Consider the following 14,724-nt stretch of genomic DNA (forward strand, 5'->3'; position numbering starts at 1 on the left):
AATGCTTCGCACGGTCGGCCATTACAGGCATAGCAGCCGGAGGCTCCGCAGCCTCCGATTGGTTGACGCCTGCGAGGCGTCGCAGCCTCCCATTGGTGCACGCCGGCGCAGCTTCGCCGCGCGCCGGCAAACTTCTAGCATCGGCAGTAGACATAATCGCTGCGCGACGTTCCGCTTCAGCGAGTTCCCGACCGACGCTTTGACGGATTTGAACCTTCGGCGCGCGCCGAAGCTTTCCGGCGCGTGCCAGTGGTTGGGGCATTAGTAGAATAACTCAAGAGGAAAAGCTGGGCCGGAAAAGTGGGAACCTCTAGGGCGCCGCCCTGTTGCTACTGGTCAATGTGGCCAGCGCAATTACTATTGAAAGAGCTGAAAACAAGTACAGGTCACCGTATGCTTTGTCACCTAAAAACGCATACCTGAGGTTTTATGAAGGTGATGGGTTAATATTAAGTTTACAGAAAGCGATCACTAAGTCCGTGACTTATGTAAATCACGAACTACGCATTCATTTAATAAAGGATGACGCGAATTTCGGTTTCGAATCTGTTTTTTGGAAGCGTAGTAGTTTCGTACAGTTTAGGTTTGACATGCGATCGCGCGTCGACATCGGACGCTATGGCACACTCGTGCCTTCTGTGCCACCGAAGCCCCGAAGTGCCCAGGCATATACCTCCACATGTAAGTAAACGAATGTATCTCCTTGTTGAGAATATCACGCGAGTAGGCAGCTCTTGTGGGGCATCACAATCGTTTGAGAAGCGTCACAGTAGAGCATTTTTCTACATGCGGAGCGGCGTTTTTATTTGCAGGTTTCCCTTCAGTAGGAAATTGCTGGACAGGCGGACCAGCGCACCGGAATTGTACTGGCGAAGCCACAAGCAACTCAAAGAATCTGTTTAATTGTTGCACTTTGAACAATCATGCTTCTACAAAGGCCACAGCAGAAAAACAGCCTGATGCCGAGTATTTCTGTGCCACGAAGTAATCAAGAGGCGAGTGCCTAATGCGGACGAAATCGAGTGCATCGAGACTTACAACGACAGAAAGCTGAGCTAGTTGGTAAGGATTCATTATGCAAAACAGAGGTGAGGCGTGCAGACAGGACACAAGAGTAGAGAAGTGGGCGGCGCTCGTGTTGCATGTTTGCTTGTAAATACTCTATTCTTGTGTCCTGTCTGCACGCCTCACCTCCGTTTTGCATAACGAGTGTATCAACCCACATATTAATAGCGTAGGCGTTTTATTAACTGTGCAATATTTTCAACACTCCTTGCATGCCATTTCATGTGGAATATCTTTTTTGGTCACAAATTTGTGCAGCGAATCTATTTGCATGATCGACTTCGGGCCTGTAGGTCCGTTCACTTGCACTTGATGCTGAGTCTTTTACATGTATCCATAAACTGCAGATATGCAAATCAGATCCCTGCGAGCATTTTCAAAATTCAGTTATTTTAGACAACAGGCACATATGCAATACTGACATAATCTCAAATACCACTAAGCAGCTGGGACACATTTTTGTTGACCATACTCGCAGGTAAAATAAGTAGATTATGTGGACAGCTCCAGCTCATTTTCCTTAAATCAGGGTGTACAAGGGGTATGCAAAAATAATTTTTTTTCTCGCGCACCGACTCTTTTGCTGTATAAGCAAGAGAACCCACCACGTTAGTGTAACGTATCTTGTACATCACACTAATAAGTGCTTTAATTTACCAAGTGAGAGGAGTTACTTTTATGGATCATTCAGTCATATCACACTGCAAGCTGCATTCATCAATCTTCAATTGGATTTCGCATGAAACATGTTTCCCTTTTATGCAGATATGCAATGGCAAGCCCTTCCGTGTGTTCCAAAGGTAAAATTTAAGCTCGAAATTAAAGAAGACATTTCTAGTCAGAAACAAGCAAAAATTGTGAATGCAGAGCATCAGAAGCCCAAGGTACAGAAATTATGAGATGTGTCGAATGATTTTAAGGAAAGAATGGTATTTGAAGATGCAAGATTCTTTAGTGGAAATCAAGCAAGTCAGTATAGGTAGAATACTCTGAGAAATTATGCGAGTAATGGGATAGCACACAATGGGTCAGGAAATGCGTTGTTTTTCTGAAAAACTAAAGCTGATGACTGTCATATCATGAGTCACTTTAGTATCATGAGACTGCTGTTTGATAAATTCAGAAACAAACCAAAAAGCAAGCCACGCAAAAATAAAAAAAACTATTTAATGATGCTCTCTCCACACTGGGATAAATAATAAGAAACGGATCACGTCTAATGTGGACATATCAGACACCTTGTGAAACACTAAAGGAAAAGTTCAGTTTCGAGCTATGGCACTTGCCACATAGATGTGGGGGGCCTTGCACCAATAGTAATAGTTACCACTGCATCTAGAAATTTAAAGCATTCATGCAGACAAGGATGATTCTTTATATTTTTGGCTACCACTTCAAATGCCTCCACTAAGTGTTACAATGCTGCACGCAGCCATACTAAGGATCTCACAGCAACACTTGCAGGTAAACAGCAAAAGCAGTCAAAGTGCTGGTGTATCATGGACACTGTCTTTGAAAACTTTTAGGCAAGAACAGTGCAAGAAACAGACATAAGAACTGCATTTATTTCTATAATTCCCCATTTCAATGGCCTTTTCTTTTTCCTTCGACAATGCCTTCGCCTAGCCACAGCAGCTCCCTCATACAGACTCCGCAAGCCAAGAGGCCGTGGAGGCAAATGCAGGTAAGAGGCAAGAAGCAATAGCACTGGTATCGACATTCATCTAATTTCTTTCTTTTTCTTTCGTTTAGACAGCCAGCACACCTCGAACAGCCACCTTGACTGCGGGTGTGTCACCCTAGTCGCCAAGGAAACATTTGAGGGAAAGCGACAGGCAATGTGAACAGCCACTTCTCCATGCAAACGATACTCTTTCTCTCGGATGACTCCTACGTTCGCCACGCCAGCACACTTGTGCACAAAGATGCCGCGGAGGCACGTGCAGGTCAGAGGCAAGCAGCAGTGGGTGTCGACATTCGCCCAATTTCTTTTTCTTACACTGAGGCAGCCAGCACACCTCGAACAGCCACCTTAACTGCGGGTGTGTTAGTAGATTCCTGTTGTACATATGCTCATAATAAACTTCAGTAAACTTGAACTTGATAATAAACTTGAAGGCAAATGGCACATTGATGCATTGTTTTTTTGAACATTTATTGTACACATACAATATATGTTCTACTTTGCAGTGCTGCAGAGCGTATTTTGAAGCTTCCCCCTATATTTTGCACCTTTAATTACGTATGTGTTGTGTGGCCCTCAATTCAGTTCATGTTGTAGCAGATGTTTGTCTGTGTATCGCACATTGGCTTAAGCTCGTGATATCCACATACTTCTCTCACATATACAAAATAAAGTTCTATGTAGTCCTCAGTGTTACAACAAAAAATGAAAGTAAACAATCCGATCGTGGAATTGTGTTTATTACAGTCATTCCTATGACAGTTACTGACAAGTTGACAACTTGAACTGGTCAATCCGTCCATAGCCTCCTCTATTTTTCAAAAATAAAGGAGGCTATGATCCATCATGGCAAGGAATTGTATGTATACATTAAAAAAAAGGGGGGGGGGGTATGTGTGTGTGTTTGTAGTGGGGGTATAACAGGATTAGGGCGGTACGAAAAAAATGTACCAACACCATCCTCTAGAACCATTCCGTTAAGGTACCGTAACAAAGCGCATTAATATGATGAAGTTCATATAACCAACACTGATATTACTACACACGCCAGGCGACGCGAGCTACATTTGCCACGACGCATTCGCGACTGCACCGGATGCCCTCCATATTATTCTCATTAATCGTGCTAACTGCACCGAGGCAAAAGAAAGATCATGGGCGCAGGTGCCTTTAAAGTATCTCGACCTTCCGAGGCACTGCTGCGCGTGCCAGGGGAGCTGTCCGTGCGAACACTCCCTGGCACACACCTGCCTCGGCGGCCCCAACCTACGTACCGTTCTGCTTCGAGCTTTGATCCCCCACTGTTCCTTGGGTGCCCTGGAGTTCCTGTGCCGCCTGCTTTATTATAATCTCAGGTGCTCTCCTGAGACTTCCGTTTGTCGGCTACATGTGCCCTACAGCTGGATCAGTACTTATAATAATAAAGAAACTCGATCTATCGTCGCTACGACAGATCGCGAAAGCGGCTTTTGCAACATACCGCGCCCGTGCGAAGAGAATTACGGAACGCCAACGAAGAATCTGACCACAGCTTCGAGCTCGTAACCTCGTCGAGTACGTGACACTCCTGCAACAGGCATGACCGCTGAAAACCGCATACCGCCGGAAACTTCAACAGCATCATCCCTCGGTTGCATAATTGCCACCTGTACGGCCAACATGGACCACACCCACACCGTCCCGCAACATAGAATAAAGAACCAACTTATAAAGCCCAAACACACGGCTGCACGCACACATCACGACAATACTAGCGAGGCGCCATGCTGCTACGCTGCTACGGTTGCCGGATTAAAACTCACTACTGTCACCAAGTCTAGCAAGCGTCTCAGGAGCTGGCAACCTCGGCACGTAGCAACATGGCGGCGCTCTTGCGGTTCCCGATTTCAATGCATGGGCCCTATGGGTAGCTTGTCCTCTAGAGTCAGTATAGTAACTCTATGCACAGGCGTGAAAGTGTGGTCAGGCCCCGAACACTCTCAAGTTCAACAAATGGCGACAGAGGGCGAAAAAATCGACCACGCGGCACTTCTAAAGAAACTGGCATAGTACACCAATTAAAAAGGTTCCCCACTGAGCGCATCATCTCCCGCTAGAGGCGCGTATTAAGCGCAATTTTAACCTACAAACTTTCTTTAACAATAAATGAAGCGTTTTATTACATAACAAAGAGTACAAAATTATCATTCCTAATTTTAAATTGTACTCTTTATTACCAAAGTTGTTGTTTTTTGCCATTTTAAACGCAAAATAGCGTTTAGCGTCATCGACCTCCCACGTGACCTCTGGCCTGGATTTAAAATTTTACCGGTATGTTCGCGTGCACGGCAGGTGCGGATTGTTTGGTTCGTACATCGGTTGGTTATTTTGTGCTAAACCCAGTTTATTGCGCTTCGATATCTCGCGTTCTTTAACTTGGCGTGTAAGCCCGAAAGCTAGGTTTCAGTCGTGAGCCATGTGGATGGAACACGTCTGCATCGAAATGGGAGCCGGGTGCTGCTGCGACTGGGGACAGCAATACCGGTGTGTCGTTTAACATCGCTGCTTCAATCACTATGTAATATATTCGTCTCGTTAACTTACAGGCGGAGGCAAGTTAACGAACTAGATGCTGCATTACGTATCGGCAGTCAGGACCCTTCGCAGCTGTTGTCGAAATAAACTTTCAGTTACGAAGCCATCATTATACACACATTCACGAAAGAGAAAGCGATATCGGAACGCCCGTCAGATTTTTCATCTCGTTGTAGCCGTAGCCATGGGTGACTGAGTAGCCTTATCAATATTTTTTTTTCGAGTCCGCCGGCAACTTCTTTCGTTCACAGAACCAAATAACCCTTTGATAAACTGAAGCTAATGTACTGAATTTAATGTATTAAACAGTTGCACGCATGATAATTCACCCATATTTCGTAGCTGTTGGTTCCAAATGTTCTTGCTCTTCAGTTTGGGTTACCTCAGGACATTTTTGCAGTAGTAAAGTGGTGCATCACGTTCATGTACAAAAAGAATGCATCATTTCTAATAGCTTCATGTCTTTCATCTATTTGCTTGTGAAACCAGCAGTGTGATCTCTTCTAGTGTATAAACGAGCGCACAAATGTTCTCATTTGTGATCTTAATGATACTTAAGCTGTTGACATGCATTGTAGTTACGCAGACATCAATTTTACGGAGTAACAATATTTATTTACCATGCTGCTTCAGAACAGTGTACATTTGCATGTGTTTTGTAGTCACAAACCATTACAATGTATATGTCGCACCTTTTCGCATATTATATTGCAATATTGTGCTCTTTCAATTTCTGATGCAGTAAAAATTTCTGTTCTAGACATGCAGTAATGAGGACGGCACCAGTATAAAGCAACACACTCCATGCACTAAACAGAAGCTCCTGCCTGCTACAACAAGGTCATTGCGTGGAGCTTGGCTGCTACTACAAGGTAAACAACACCTGGTTCAGAAATAAATGTGCTTGATATATCATGTATTGGCTTGCTTGTCTTGAGATGCATGTCATTTGTTTGTAGCAGATGATATGAACGTTTGTTCATGTTTACAGTTCAGCATAATTGGTTCGAACATAAAAGAAAACACTCCATGAGTTTGGATAATCTCTGCTGTATCTCATGTGCCACTGTTCTGCCCCAACAGAGTCTGTGCCAAGCACATCTTGGTCATCACCGGTGCCCCCATCTACACCAACAGAAAGGGGCTGGAGCCGAATTCGCAAGACCACGAACAAAGAAGCCATTCCAGAATTATTTGGATGAGATATCAAGTCTACGCATGACTGTTTGAAGAGTGAAAAGAGCCTCCGCCATCCTCAACAACAAAAATTCTGTCTTCAGATGTACCTGCAACCTCTGAACAAGCACAGACGACGCTGGCCAAGAGTGTTCCCTCAGCTTGCCCTTCCTTAGTGAGCTTCCTGGCCTTGCCAATTCTTGCCAAGTATAATTTTGTTTCAGTGAATGCAAGCTTTTTCATTCCACATTTTTGTTAGAGGTCATTCCTCTTCCTCATCCAAACATTAAAGGTCAACCGATTCTTTGCTCATACTTAATACCAGTCACTGTCTAGAAGCATAACACATTTGTAGCAGTATTTTCTACTGTATGTTGCCATGTGCAATTCCTCTCCTGAAATAACTGATGCGGCATTGGCGTGTGTCTTGCATTAACCTTTACACTGTGTGCTATGTAGCATTTAACTTTTCTTAAAGGAGCACTGACACAAAAATTTGAAGTCGAGATAACTTGCGAGATCGAGTTAGTTGGTCACACACACATCGTCTATAAAATATCAGCGGCGAATATCGCTTAGAACATATTTAAAATCAATTTTAAAGTATGTGCGCGCAGCCAACCGCAAAAAACAGCACCTCGCGACATTGACATCAACCGGGATTGTAAATAGCCAAGAAAACGCTACGTCATGTGGCTACGTCTCAAATTTTCGTTGGCTGCCATGCGGCTTACATGTGCTCTTCTCCTCTGTTGTTGCTTGTTCTAGCTGTTGTAGTGGGACGCTCTCCGTGTCGCTGCAACTGCAGTTTTTGTCGTGTCCATCGGGATATTTCCCACACTATCAGCTTGACTGCGCTGCCACAACGTTCAACGCCGATTTGTTGTGTCTTACTATTGATTGTGGCCGATGCGAGGGTTTTGTTGAAGTTCGTCCTCGCCATCGCCGGCCGCAATATCTGAGTCGCTAAGTGATTGGCCACGTCTAAAGCGCGAGACAAATGGCGCGATTTTCCGTGTGATCTGTAGTACGGCGCGTCGTGTGCGACTTGCCGCATGCGGTGATTCGGGACACATGGTACGAATGAGCGAGCGACGGCCCAGAACCGGCGCCCCTGCGTGGAAGTTCGGAATGCTGCGTAACTTCGAACAGAAAGTGAAAGCAACTGTATTTGCACAGCTATCTTGTTTGAAACAAACGATGACAATATAAACGCGTCTATGCGAGCACTGTAGACGTGTTTCCGCAAGGTCGCGTTAGCAGTATCGGATCCGTTGACAGCCGCCGATGGCCAAGAGCCGGAAGGCATAGCTCGCTGGGCCATCGAATCCGACACCGGTTGCGCTTGTGACACGATCGCTTGCAGCTCGTATAACGAAGCGCCTATGTTAGTCGGCACAACGTGTACACAGTAATGTCACGCTTAAATTGCACCACATTTGATTTCATTGGCGCCGACAGAAGCGAACGAGCTTGCCAGGCGAGCTTGCGATCGCTGGGAGACGATGTAGGCCTAGCTCGCCGGCCGTCTATCCGGGGCCGAGGGTCCTTGCGATGCGTCCGCAGCTCGTAATAAAGCGCCTAAATTCGTCAGCACAATCAATGCCTGAACATTTATGTTTCTCTTAAGTGAAAATACGGTTAATTTTCCCGATGCCGTTAGTAGCGATGAGTAAACAGGCCGGTCAGGCGAGCCACTTCGTGTACAGACGATTGCTGGCGCGTCTGCGCTTACCGTGTCCGAGTAGAAATCACGCCAACGATTTACTATTTCGCACAACGTTTTATAACTCGCACTCTTTCGAGGTCACTTTATTCTAGAAGTTATTTCGTGTCAGAAACAAATTGTAGCCCATTTATATGCCGCCTTCAGCGGCAAAAGAGGCCCGCGTTTCGACCAGGGAGAGAAAAAAAGACAGACATGATCGGAGCGGCGAGGCGCCCGCTCGCCGGCCCCACCCCGCCGGGTCTACCACGTGGCCATGACGTTCACGCTACCGGCGCTGTCATTGGCTGCGGTCGTCCGACCGATGCGGCAGTCGCACAATATTCAGCAAGTTGGTCGCGCACGCTGGCTGCGCGTCAGAGCATACGTCATGGCTTTTTGCGAACACGTGACCACTTTGTTTACATTCCCGTTGGTCCCGTCTCGTTGCTATCTGGAACCGAAACTTCGACTGGTCGCTACAAAAAAGACTGCAAATAATTACCTGTCGCGCTCTGAAGGAAATGAGGTTTCGTGCCGTGATTACTGGCTCATTACTACTTATTAAAGCAGAATAAACCACGTGGATTTTTTTGTGTCAGTACTCCTTTAATGTTTTTGGCTTTCAGTGCTTGCAAGGTAGAGTGGCTTCTTTTTTGAATGCAAGCTTTCTCATTCCCATATTGAATTTGTAGTCTCATTCAGGATTGCTATTCTTGCTCGACAGCCTGTGTTTTTGTGAAAGCTACGTTGAAGTGATTGATTGCAGAATCTGGTTTCGCTGCTGTCCGACTTGGTACGTTTCTCATATGTGGGAGCGTGGTCAGTTGCATTGGGAAACAGTCTCTCAAGGCAAGCACCTGCTCCTACAGTCCGCACAGTGACTTAGACTGCGAATTTACACGCACCGTGGTTGGTGCTCCCCGTTCCGTCCTTTCCTGCTGCTGCCGTGTGCAAATTTTGCTTGTGGCCTTCCTCGGCCATGATTTGGCGTCAACGGAGATTCTCATACATGATTACATGGTTCTAAGTGTATGAAGTTGATATCCACATCTGTAGAAAGGCCTGCAAGAGTGGCTGCAAAATGGTGATGTCCTCAAAACCGACCATGCCCATATTTACAGAATGTGGGGCACCAAGTGTGAGTTACACATTAGTGGCATGCGAAAGAACAAAAAGAAACATGCAGGTTGGAAAGGTGGTAATGCTAAAATGCCGGGCACTCCTGTCGCTGTGTTGGCTGCGGCAGCAGATGCTTGCGTCACCCGATTGCTTCGCTATGCAAGTTGCTCATCTTCAACGGCGACTGTCCGTGCAAAACGTGGGACACACTGTCCAATCTGCTTGCGCTGCTGGTTGTTGCTTGTTACCAGACTACCAAGTGCGACTAAGGCAAGCACTATGCCTACAGTCGGGCGGTTGAATGTGCCGCAAGCCACCCGTGAGCGTGTATGCTCACCGTTGTCTTGTGGATTGTAGCCAATGTATAGTGCCAATATATAGATTGAGCGTTATGTTAGAGTATACAAGTGATTTGATTGCAGAGTCTTGTTTCAATGTTGTCCCACTTGGTCATGGTTGCCGTGTTACATTTCTCGGATGTGGCGGCCTGGTCAGTTGCATTGGCCAACGGCCTCTCGAGGTAAGCGCCTGCTCCTGCAGTCCGCACAGCGACACAAACTCCCTGTTTACATATACTGCGATTGGTGCTCCCTGTTTGTCCTTTCCTGCTGCAGCCGTGGGTAAAGTGTGCTTGTGGCCTTCTTTGGCTGCGTTTTGCCGTGAACGGAGACTATCATACATGATTACATGGTTTGAAGTGTATGATATCCACATGGGTGGAAACGCCTGCAAAAGTGGCTGCAAAATGGCGATTCCCACAAAATAGACCATGCCCATATTGAGAGCAGGTGGGGCACCAAGTGTGAGCAACACATTAGCGGCCACCGAAAGAACGAAAAGAAACGTGCAGGTAGGAAAGGAGGTAACGCTAAAATGCCGGGTAGTTCGTGTCGCTGCGTTGGCTATGGCATCAGGTGCCTGCATCACCCGATTGATTCGCAGTGCAAGTTACGGCAACTGTCAATGCAAACAGGTGGGGCACTGTCCAATCTGCTTGCGCTGCTGGTTGTCCCTCGTTACTAGACCGCCCTGTGCGACGTAGGTAAGCACTGTGCCTGAATTCGGATAGCTGTGCTGTAAGTGACCTGTAGTGCGTGAATGCCCACTGTTGTCATGTGGATCTTAGCCAATGTACAGTGTATTGCCTGAACCTTATGCGATGATTGAATGCAGAGACTAATTTGATAATGGTCGCCATGTTATGTTTCTTCGATGTGGCGACCTGGTAAGCTACATGGGCAAGTCTCCCGAGGTAACCATCTGCTCCTGCAGTCCACACAGCGACAATGACTCCCAATTCACATGCACCTTAATTGGTGCTCTCCCCATTCGACCTTTCCTGCTGCAGCCGCGGGCAAATTATGCTTGTGGGCCTTCATCGGCTGTGATGTGGCGTGAACGGAGACCGGCACACGTGATTACATGGTCCGAAGTGTACGAAGTTGATAGCCACAGGGGAGGAAAGGCCTGCAAAAGTGGCTGCAAAATGGTGATGCCCGTATTGAGAATGTGGGGCACCAAGTATGAGTTACACATTAGCGGCCCCCGAAAGAACAAAAAGAAACGTGCAGGTTGGAAAGGAAGTAACGCTAAAGGCCCAACCACACGCGGTGAATCGTGCGCGCCTGGCTGCGCGTCACGCGTCTGCGAGGCCGTACGCGCCTGTCCTACGCGTCTAGAGAGGGCAGACGCGCAGGAAACGCGCGCGTCAAGGAGGTCTTGATCTTGGGCGTCATTTTGAGCGTACGCGACGGAAGTGGCAGCTTGTGCACCGATGTCACGTGGGCCACATGTACACTTCCGGCGGTTCGGAAAGGTTGTTGGAAGTCTCAGAATCGCGCGGAGACGCCGGGAGTCGCTGCTGGTTTCGTGTCGATAGAGCACAGAGGCTGTGTAGGCGATCAACAACGAAGCGCTGATCGCCTGCGTTGAGGCTCGACCTGCGCTTTGGTAGCAGGCGAAACACAAGCGCCACTAGAACAAGCACTTGACGAGGTGGTCGTGGATCGTCATGCCCAACGCTACCGAACAGGTGAGGGCTCGGAATTTTATACGGGCGTCATAGCGGAGCAGTTTCAATCGCGATAGAGCCCGATAGGGGTCGGAGTTTGTGATCACGATTGCCTGTACCGCGCAATCTGCATAGAACCGATCGTGATCGAGAAATTTGATCGCGCTCGATCGCCATCGAAAGCCTAGCTGTGTGGCACTGGTATAAGCTGCCTCTCTCATCAGCCGACTCGCAGATGTCGAAAACGCGTTTCATCTGTGCAGATGACGTTATCACAGCGCTGCAGAAGTGATGGAAGTCCCTGGGGAATAAATTTCGGCGCCTGGGAAGACGTTTCAGAAAGAAAAGAGCCGCGCCGTGCCAGTCGACGTTCACGACGACGTCATCTGGCTGTTTTTCGACCAGATGATGCTTCTGCGCTACACAATGGAGTGTAGACCGTAAGTTATCTTGAAGTTTCCATCTTAGTCGGCATGTAAAAAATGAAACACGGGATTTTAGTGCTTTCCCTTTACCACGTTGACCGGCGATGCCGTATGTTTGTATTATAGCTGGCAATGCACCGCACTTATGGGAATCGACTCAAAATTGTGCTTACACAAGCAAGTCGACGCACAGTATGCATTATATTCAGCTTTGTCTAATTGGCGATAAAATATTTGTGCTGCATCGCCGCTCCGATTATCGCATATTTCGTTAAATGTGATCCGTAAGGGGACATACAAGCAGTACAAGAATAGCTTTGTATATTTATTTATTTAGGTACCCACAAAGCCAGTTTGGCTTTGCAGTGGGGAGCAGAGAAAGGAGAAATACAGGTACAAAATAACAAGTAAAATAGCACTTAAAAACCTAACAATAAAGCATAAGACAGAAGTACAGAGAATATCACAAATTAGCAGGATGAATAAAAAGAAAAGGGCTTGCATGTCGCACACACAAAAACAAAACACAAAACATGCAAGAAGTTTTTTTTTTATTCTGTGCACTGATCCTAGAAGGCAGCGTGCAAATCAATGGCCAGTATTTAACTGAGTATTGAATGTTGCTATATTCACGTGTACCTTGGGCACTTCAATGCACAGTTTTAATTTTGCATTTTGTTGCTTGCCAGCAGTGTGCAAAGCGCTGCTTCATCACAGACCCTCAAATATTACCTATCTTGCTTAGGGATTCATTCAGTGTCATCATGCTGTAGGAATAAATGCGCCATAGTACTGACATTGTCAGCTGTGTAATTGATAATTCTTTTTGTGTCTGCTCAGCAGTGTCCTTACCTAATTATCAGCCTGCGGTTATTCTGCAGATCCCAGGTGCTGTGGTTACTTGTTTAAGCGAAGCTTTCACGATGTTTGTGGAGAACGCTGTTCCTGCTTAGCAAAATTTCCAAGGAAGGACTAGATGATCCAGTTTAACACATTCGCACTCTGCAAAAAATGATTATTGAAATTTTACATGCCAAAACCACGATCTAGTTACATTATTTTAATTGGTATTTGCATTACGTCCAGTACTGGTCACTCGTGCAACACAGTAGCCAGTAGCCAGCTGGCATGACAATGGTTCAACGACTACATTAATATCAGTATGAGGCGAGCTATTTGGCAAGACAGTAGGAGCAGCGGTAGGAAAATCCAGAGAAGAGGCAAAAAAAGCTTGGCTGTAAGAAACCTTCTGGAAGGGTTTGCTCGCTAAGGTCAGCTTTGCTGGGCCAAAACACCCTTTACAAGGCAGATGGCAAGAAGACAAACATTATTAGACGTAACTTCCTAAATACAAACAACAAATGCACTGACTACTACGTACACAGCTTCACACTGTGTTTAGACGTACATTCAGTTAAGAAAAACAGCTTAGAATGAGATGAAGTTTACAAACAAGTGAAAGGAAAACAAAGTTACAAGCCAAGAACGTCTCAAGTAGAAAAACTAGAACAGGAGAGAGCCTTATGCTAAAGCAAGACCTAACAGTACTACTACTCTATGTTTAGAAAGTGCAAGCATAGGTCTTTCAACATGAAATTTATTAAGTGGTTTTACTGAGTAAATGTAGTGGAATGCTTCCTGTTAAATATTTCAGAACTGAAACATTCCAAATATCCTAAACTGTTTTAAGTAGAAATAATCACTAGGCTTTAGGCATGCAGATCTCGTAAGAACTGCTTAAATGCATCACAAGCAAAAACAGAAAAAGATACAAAAGCTACACTTACGCGCATGCAGAAACTGTTCATTCTGGTTGTGTAGGCAAGCCACTTTTGTCCCTACAAAACCGATTCAGAGCTTCAGTGTACTCTAATAAAATCACACACTAAAACAAATGTGGACTGATTTGAGCCTTCATATATTTTTGCATCCAGACTGGCACATTATTTACACATTGACAGTATGTGCAAACCTTATTACGCTCACATGCAGGATGTCCGCCAACCTTCCACCAGTGCCCCCATCGAGTGAGAAGGGAAGTGAAAATGTGCCAGTTTTCCGATCTGGCAACACTTGAAGTGCCATCACCGTCAAGGAAGAGTCACAAGCGCCAGCATCGACTCTGTCTTCGGCGTCGCATGAGTCTGTGGAGTCTCAGGACATTTTGGAATCTCTTGAATCACCGATGTTTCAAGAAGTTCTGGTTCCTGAGGATTCCGAGGCACACCAAAGCAGTCCGCAGTCAGAAGCATCGCTGGCTTCAGCAGGCAGTCGTAGGCTGGATACGTTAGGAAGCATTGTTTCTGAAGCAAAGTCAAGGGGGAGGAAAAGGAAAAAGAAAGATTAGAGTCAGTTAATATTGGAGAAATTAGGCAATGTTTCAAGTGCAATCAAAAGATGCAAACCACAGGACGACCTCGAACTTTTGCCGTCTCTCTGCTCAAACACACGGATACGCATCTCGACTTGAAAATTAAATTGATGCAAGTAGGAGAGTAATTCAAAGATTAATGTTTTTTAATGTATACTTTTTGTATAATAAAGCCAAGAGACAATGAAACAAAAGGAAATCATTGATGAATTTATTTACTTTAGATCGAAATGGAAAAATAAGGAGGAAAATGAAAGTACATGAAAAGGTAGCTTCCCTCTAATGGGAGACGAACCCACAACCTTTGAATTATGCTTGCATTGTTTTACCAGTAGAACTGCAGCAATGGCTATCCCTCTGCAATCTTTCTTTGGCCTGTATGTGCATGTACTATATCTCACCCTGCTAGTGTTAGCCAGTGCTACTCGTGCAAGAACACTCCAAGAGCCTAATCTAGTACACATAAACATTCTATGAAATTGATGGTGGAATAGCCTCCAGCTCAATTGGTTTTGGTTTTAGCTCCCACCAGTGGCAAGTTATATTTTGTCTACTTTCATTTCCCTTCTCCTTCTGATATTGACATTACAA

The 14,724-nt window shown here is 45.8% G+C and overlaps 1 long non-coding RNA gene across 1 annotated transcript; it reads left to right on the plus strand.

Moving 5' to 3' along the window:
- The first annotated feature begins 457 nt into the window (after positions 1-457).
- Positions 458-3,191, plus strand: LOC129385973 (uncharacterized). Its single transcript, XR_008613449.2, has 3 exons — positions 458-681; positions 813-2,749; positions 2,818-3,191. It is a non-coding gene; the product is annotated as an uncharacterized lncRNA (long non-coding RNA).
- The last annotated feature ends 11,533 nt before the right edge of the window (positions 3,192-14,724 follow it).

This window comes from Dermacentor andersoni, chromosome 7 (genome assembly GCF_023375885.2).
Source record: "Dermacentor andersoni chromosome 7, qqDerAnde1_hic_scaffold, whole genome shotgun sequence".
Taxonomy (NCBI): domain Eukaryota; kingdom Metazoa; phylum Arthropoda; class Arachnida; order Ixodida; family Ixodidae; genus Dermacentor; species Dermacentor andersoni.